The sequence below is a fragment of the Pleurodeles waltl genome, chromosome 7 (genome assembly GCF_031143425.1).
Source record: "Pleurodeles waltl isolate 20211129_DDA chromosome 7, aPleWal1.hap1.20221129, whole genome shotgun sequence".
Taxonomy (NCBI): Eukaryota; Metazoa; Chordata; class Amphibia; order Caudata; family Salamandridae; genus Pleurodeles; species Pleurodeles waltl.
Genome location: NC_090446.1, coordinates 136,968,970 through 136,976,205, shown reverse-complemented (window position 1 = coordinate 136,976,205; position 7,236 = coordinate 136,968,970).

The following is a 7,236-nucleotide window of genomic DNA, read 5'->3' as shown; positions in this document are numbered from 1 at the left end:
GGCGCCCGCCGCCCGCCTAGGTCGGAATGAGGGCCTAAGTCTTTTTGGCCCAGAGACTTCAGAAAACAGGAGGCAAGCTCAATCCAAGCCCTTGAAGAACAATTCTCCACAGAGCCTAAGAGCAGCAAGGCAGAAGGGCAACAGCAAGGCAGCAGTCCTTTTCTGCAAAGCAGTCAGGTGAGTCCTTTAGGCAGCCAGGCAGCTCTCTTGGCAGGTTGCAGGTTCTGGTTCAGAGTTTCTTCCCCAGTATGTATCTTGTCCAGAAGTGTCTAACTTCAGAAATGTCTAAGTTGGTAGGGTCAGAGACCCAATTTAAATACCCAAATGTGCCTTTGAAGTGGGGGAGACTTCAAAGAGTGATTTAGAAGTGCACGAGGTCTCCTTTCAGTTCCATCCTGTCTGTCAGGGTCCCAGTAGTGGGTTTGGCAGTCCATTGTGTGAGGGCAGGCCACTGTCCTTTGACATGTAAGTGTCAGGCCCTCCACCCTCTCAACCCAGGAAGATCCATTCAGCATGCAGATGTGTGCAGGTGTGACTGAGCATCCTGTGTTTGGGGTTGTCAGAGTGAAATACACAAGGGGGCTGTCAACCAGCCCAGCCAGATGTGGATTGGAGACAGGCTGTAAGGCACAGAAGGATTTCAGTGTAGAAAAATGCTCACTTTCTTAAAGTGGCATTTCTAGAGTAGTAATATTAAATCCAACTTCACCAATAAGCAGGATTTTCTATTACCATTCTAGCCGTACTAAATATTACCTGGTTACTCCTTTCAGATCAGAACCTACAACTCAAACAGTATATGAGGTTAGCCCTAATGCTATCCTATGAAAGGAGCAGGCCTCACAGCAGTTTAAAACGAATTTAGGAGTTTTACACTACCAGGAGATATAGAACACACATGTTCATGTCCTGCCTTTTACCTACATAGCACCGTGCCCTATGGGCTACCTGGGGCTTACCTTAAGTGTGACATATGTAGAAAAAGGGGAGTTTAAGGCCTGGCAATTACTTTTAAATGCCAAGTCGAAGTGGCAGTGAAACTGCACGCACAGGCCTTGAAGGCAGGCCTGAGACATGGTTAGGGGCTACTTATGTGGGTGGCACAACCAGTGCTGCTGGCCCACTAGTAGTATTTAATTTACAGGCCCTGGGCACATGTAGTGCATTTTGCTAGCGATTTACAAGTAAATTAAATATGCGAATTGGGTATGAGCCAATGTCACCATGTTTTAGGGAAAGAGCATGTGCACTTTAGCACTGATTAGCAGTGGTAAAGTGTGCAGAGTCTTAAAGCCAGCAAAAATGAGGTCAGAAAAAGAGAAGGCGAAAGACAAAAAGTTTTGGATTGACCCTGCAGAAAGGCCATTTCCAACACCCTGGATCTGAAACAACATCCTCCTCTCCATAAGAATGTAGATTTTCCTAGTAATTTATGACGGAAAGTCTTAATTTTATTAAAGACACGGAGGCGAATATTATGCGTTCTTTTCTTACTTTATTTCAAATAGCAGCAGTCAAGAAACTACAACTCCCAAGAGGGTTAGGAACAGACTAACCAATGGGAGTAAAACAAGAACTAACGATGGACCAATCGCATGAGGCCATAACCATAGGGTGTACACTTGACTGCAAGCAGCCCTCTTTTCTTGAACGAGCCAGTCAAAGAGAATCATAAAACAAAGGGTAAATGAGTCCCACAATTGCAAAGGCCAAGGAAACGGAACAAACTTCTTGAACCACAGTGATAAACCGGGAGTATAACGGTGAGATAAGGTGCTCCTGAGAGGATTGTGATGACACGTCTCGTGGGTTCTTCTTGAAAGATGCGATGAAGGCGCCAGCAGCGTTATCCGGAAGCTGGAGGTAATGCTTCCATTTTCTTACGATAATGGCATTACTCCTAGTCCTACTCCCTCGCCTTCCTTTTAACCAATGAGGCCTCCCGCCTCCCCCCTAGACCCTCCCTTCCCCTTTCAAAAACCCCCCCCACCCTTATCCCCTCCTGTACAAAAACCAAGCCCAAGCCGCAACTCGGACAGTCCGTACCGGGAGGGTGGGAGGGAACAGAAAAGGAAGGCGAGGGAGTAGGACTAGGAGTAATGCCATTATCGTAAGAAAATGGAAGCATTACCTCCCGTCCCTCCCTCGCCTTCCTTTTAACCAATGAGACATAGCAAGAAAAACACACAGGAGACGGACATCGAGTTGCAAGACCCATATTTAATATCCTGCACCAAGAACATCCCAAACATTATCTCATAGAGGATAAGACCCGGTGACCAAACACCGACTCCAAACCACCCAAGTCCGACAGCCCATAATGACGCACAAACGCCGAAGGAGAAGCCCAAGAGGCGGCCCTGCAAATCTCCACCACAGAAGTCCCCTGAAGCTCTGCCACCGTCGCCGCCATGTCTCTGGAAGACCTCCCCTGAATCCCTAGAGGAGGAACCACCTCTTTCAAGGAATAGGCCAACAGAATCAAAGAACGAACCCACCGACTCAAGGAAGCCGTGGAAGGTTTCTCACCTTAGCGCGCCGGACCAAAAGAAACAAACAGTGAATCCCCCGTATGAAAAGGAGCCACCACCCGCAGATACTCCAACAACACCCTACGTACATCCAACGAATGCAAACGGACCTCCTCCCCTGATGAGGGATCCGGACAAAATGAAGGAAGGATGACCGCCTGCCTGGAATGGAACGAAGAATTGACTTGTGGAATAAAGGAAGGCACCGGAACCAGAACCACCCATCGGGAAAAATCTCACAAAAAAGGAAAGGAACATGCAAATGCCCCCAATTCCCCCAACTGACGAGCCGAAGTAATGGTGACCAAAAAGAACGTCTTCAAAGATAGACGTCGCAAATCACAGTCCCCCAATGGGTCAAAAGGGGCCCCCGTCAACCCATCCAAAACCAAGGACAGATCCCATGAGGGAAAAGAACGTACCGGGCGAGGAAATAAACGAATAAACCCCTGAAAAAATCCAGGCATCAATCGCCCTTCAACTTGAAGATTACGCCACGGTCCCTAAATGCCTGAATAGCCGCCCACCGTACCCGAAGAGAAGCCATTGACAACCCTAAACGAGCACCGTCCTGCAGGAACTGCATCACCTCAAAGAGAGAAGCGCAGGAAGGATCCAACTCACGACTTAAGCACCAAGATGAAAACACCTTCCACTGTCTACCATAAGAAAGCAAAGTTGAACGTCTCCATGAAGCCAGCAAGGTAGAACTCAAAGCCACTGGCACCTAACAGAAACGCCCAGAATAGTTGAAACGGAGGGAACGCATATAAAAGGCCCTGCGGCCAAGGACCTGACATCCCGTCCACCTCCCATGCTTGGGGACACCGAAACCGGGAGCAGAAGCACCCCACTATCGCATTCTCTACTGACGCAAACACATCCAGCACTGGAAGACCCCAAAGCCGAACCAGATGCCGAAACAGAGACCTCCGGAGAGAGAAAAGTTGAGAGGAAGGAATCACTCTGCACAGTAGATCCGCCCAAACATTTACCACTCTCGCCGAATGACATAAGCCTCGGCCACTAAGACGTCTGTGCGAACCAGAACCGCCAATCCCCTCAGGGAATCCTGGAAATGGACCAGAGCCAGGAATATAGCCCGCAATTCTCGCCAATTAGATGACCGACTCGCCTCCCGAGGGGACCAAAACCCCTGAATCTGAGCTGACCCCATCCATGCCCCCCAACCGGAGAGGCTGGCATCCGTCGTCCCCACCACGGGTCTCAGAGGTGACAAAGACACCCCTACCCTCAGGTGGTCTGCATCCAACCACCATTGCAACTCTCTGTGAATCAATCCGGACCCTGGAACCCCGTCCCTCAGAGAACCGGACCCTGGAGCCCACCTACTCAAGAACCACGTCCTCAAGCACAGGGGATGGAAACGTGCCCCAGAACCCCAAAATATCACTGACGCCAAATGTGCAGTCGCAACCATAGAAGAGCTCGGGGAGCAGACAGTAACCATACCTTCTTTACCAAAGCCTGGAGAGCATCCAACCTTTTTTCGGACACAGTCACCAACCCTAGAATAGGCTGAAACCGAGCCCCTAGAAAAACCAGATCCTGGGACGGCACAAAGTCTGATTACCCCCAATTGATCAAAAACCCGTGTCATTGCAGGACCCCCAGAACTTGGGCCACCTGCCTCTGCAAAAGGTCTCATGAATGGGCACGAATCAAAATGACGTCTAGATAAGGGTGCAGAAACACCCCTTCTGAATGAAGCAAAGCCACTAGAGGAGCCAGCACCATCGTGAAAATTTGGGGAGAAGATTACAGACCGAAAGGCAGAACGCAAAACTGGAAATGATCCTGCCCCACAGCAAACCTCAGGAACTTTTGAGAGGACCATGCCCCCGGTACGTGTGGGTAAGCATCCTGCAGATCCAGTGACACCAGAAAATCCCCTTGCCTGACCAATGGAAAAATAGTCCGAATGGACAGCATGCGGAAATGCACTGTCCTGATCCAGGTATTCACCTCCTTCAGATTGAGCCCCGGTGGAAATCCCCCTGAAACTTTCCGCACAAGAAAACAAGACCGCATAAGTGCCCTGACCGCGGTCGTCTAGCGGAACGTGGGAAATGGCCCCCATGACCAGTAAGGCCCGCACGCCGTCCAATAATGCACCACTCCAAGACCCCTCTGAAGGCAGAGGTGTGGGACGCACCCCGGAATCTGGAGGAACCGCCACAAAATCAATGACATAACCATTGGACACCATGTCTAGTACCCAATGATCGTTTACACTGTCCTCCCAAGCTGAAAGAAAGTGACACAGTCATCCCCCAACCGGCCCTCTGCCAGGCCCACAGCGAATGCCAGGACCCCTTCTTGAAACCACCCCGGGTCCCAGGAGTAGACTTCTTAGTTGAAAAACGCGGATGAAAACGCCATCTCCTAAACGAAAAGGATTTAGCAACCCTAGTAGGAGAAGAACTGGAATGCTTCTTCCACCCTTTACCCGAAGAAGAAACCCCTTTATAAGGTAAGGCATGCTTCCGCTCCTTAAACGCCATGGAAAGTATGGACGGTAATAGTTCTCCAAACAAGTTACAACCCTCAAACGGCAGTCTCAACAAGGCCGCCTTTTCCCCTGGATCAGCCTTCCATGAACGCAACCAGAGGGACCTACGAGCCCCAATCAAAGACCCAGATGCCAGAGCCGAAGTACGGACTATATCTGAAGACACATCCGCCAATAATCTGGCCTGCTGTTCCATACCAGCCAGGAGCTCCGAACATTCTGCCCCTTCCTGGACAGCCACCGCCAGTCTATCAAAGCATTGAACCAATGATCGTGACGCATAAGCAGAATAAAACCCTGCCTTCAGCGCCAGATTCTCAGCAGCAAAAGCCCTCTTAAGACCTGACCCACTTTACGGTCTGTGGCATCCGTAGGCACACAATCGTCCGGATTGACTGCCGTTTCGCCAATTAGAGTAGCCAGAATAGAGTCCAGGCGTATTGAAGGAGGAAAACCCCCCTCACCCTCAAGTAAGTAAAGTTTCTGAAGGAATCGTGGAACCTGAGCCTTCTCCACATCCTTCCACTCACGAAACACCATATCCTTCACAGGTCCCTGGAAAGGCATGGCAAACATAAAAGGCGTCTGATATTTGAGGAAATAAATGAGACTGAGTTTGTAGGTTGAAACACAGGGAAACCTAAACTGTCCCGACCATGTGTCATCACTGCCCACATTACCTCATCTGGAACCCATTTCCCCCCAGATGACGTTGATGGGGCCACATCCTCACTCTCCGATGAGGATTTCCTTGCCGCTACCGATGAGTGCGCACGCTTAGACTGAACAGTCCTGGCCACGCCAGCCTGCAGTGCCCTGGTGACAGCCAATTCAACCATATCCTGCACTTCCTCACTAGACATGAGGGGAGTACCCCTGTCAGGTACCTGTGGGTTCTCAGGAAGAGCAATGCTACCTTCCCCTCCCACCTCCGAGGAGGAAGAAGAGACAACCACGTCTCTTTGCTGGAGCTTTAGGCACGGTAACCAAAATAACACTGCCTCTCATTCCAAAACACCACCCTACATATAGGACCCTGGTCCTCCCCCAACAGGGCTTCACAATCCATGTAAAAATCCAAAAAACCACGGGCAGAACGCCCGTCCTACCTGACCAGCATCCAAAAATTGAAGTTCCTCGGTCCTCGCGGCTCCGCGGCGCGGAAACCCGGAAACTAACGCCCCAGCCACAGAGGGCCGGCTGACCCCGTCAGCCGGCCCCCAGTACACGCCTCTCGAGCAGCCATGCCGTTCGCTCAAGACGTGACCCAGCCGTAGCACTCCTCGCGGAGCACCGCGTCCCGAGGAGTGCCTCCATCGACGACCTCCAGGCTCCGCCGTGCAGGTAAGAAAGGGAAAGAAAACCGTCTAGCGTGGGCTAGACAAAAGAACAGGAGGGGATAAGGGTGGGGGGGGGGTTTTGAAAGGGGAAGGGAGGGTCTAGGGGGGAGGCGGGAGGCCTCATTGGTTAAAAGGAAGGCGAGGGAGGGACGGGAGGTAATGCCGGAGTCGCTGGGAGGGAGAGAGAAAGTACATATTAAAAAGTACAGTGGTGGGATAATATTCGCCTCCGTGTCTTTAATAAAATTAAGATTTTCCGTCATAAATTACTAGGAAAATCTACATTTTATGACAAGACCGGAGGCTCTATTATGCAAGTTTAAAGCATATCAATAACTACTGAAGAAGCAGTTCTAACAGGTTTACAATAGAAAGTCTTGAAAACATTATCATTAGACCAATCTGCCGACCTGAGAATGTCCTCCAAACTAGATCCCAAAGCAAAAGCTTTTGAGGCCATGGCTCCCCTGGAAGAGTGGGCTCCAAACACAGAAGTGTCAATTCCCGCTAGGGACATAATCAATCTGACCCAACGGGCCAGAGTTGCGGAAGTCACCGGATTATGATGTTTGCGAAAGGAAATTAAGAGTTGGGTAGAGGAGGACGTTCTCAGGTTAACGGTTCTTTTTTCGTATTCTTTTAAACAAAGACCCACACATAATTTCGGTTTATCAGGGAAAAAGGGATAGAACACCGAATGCAAAATAGTTTTGGTACGTTTGGCAATGTGAAACAAAACACCTGAAGGTAGAAACTGGCGGGCAGAGACATCTAGGGCCTTAACATCGGAAACTCTTTTGATAGAAATTAGGCATAGGAGCATAGTGAGTTT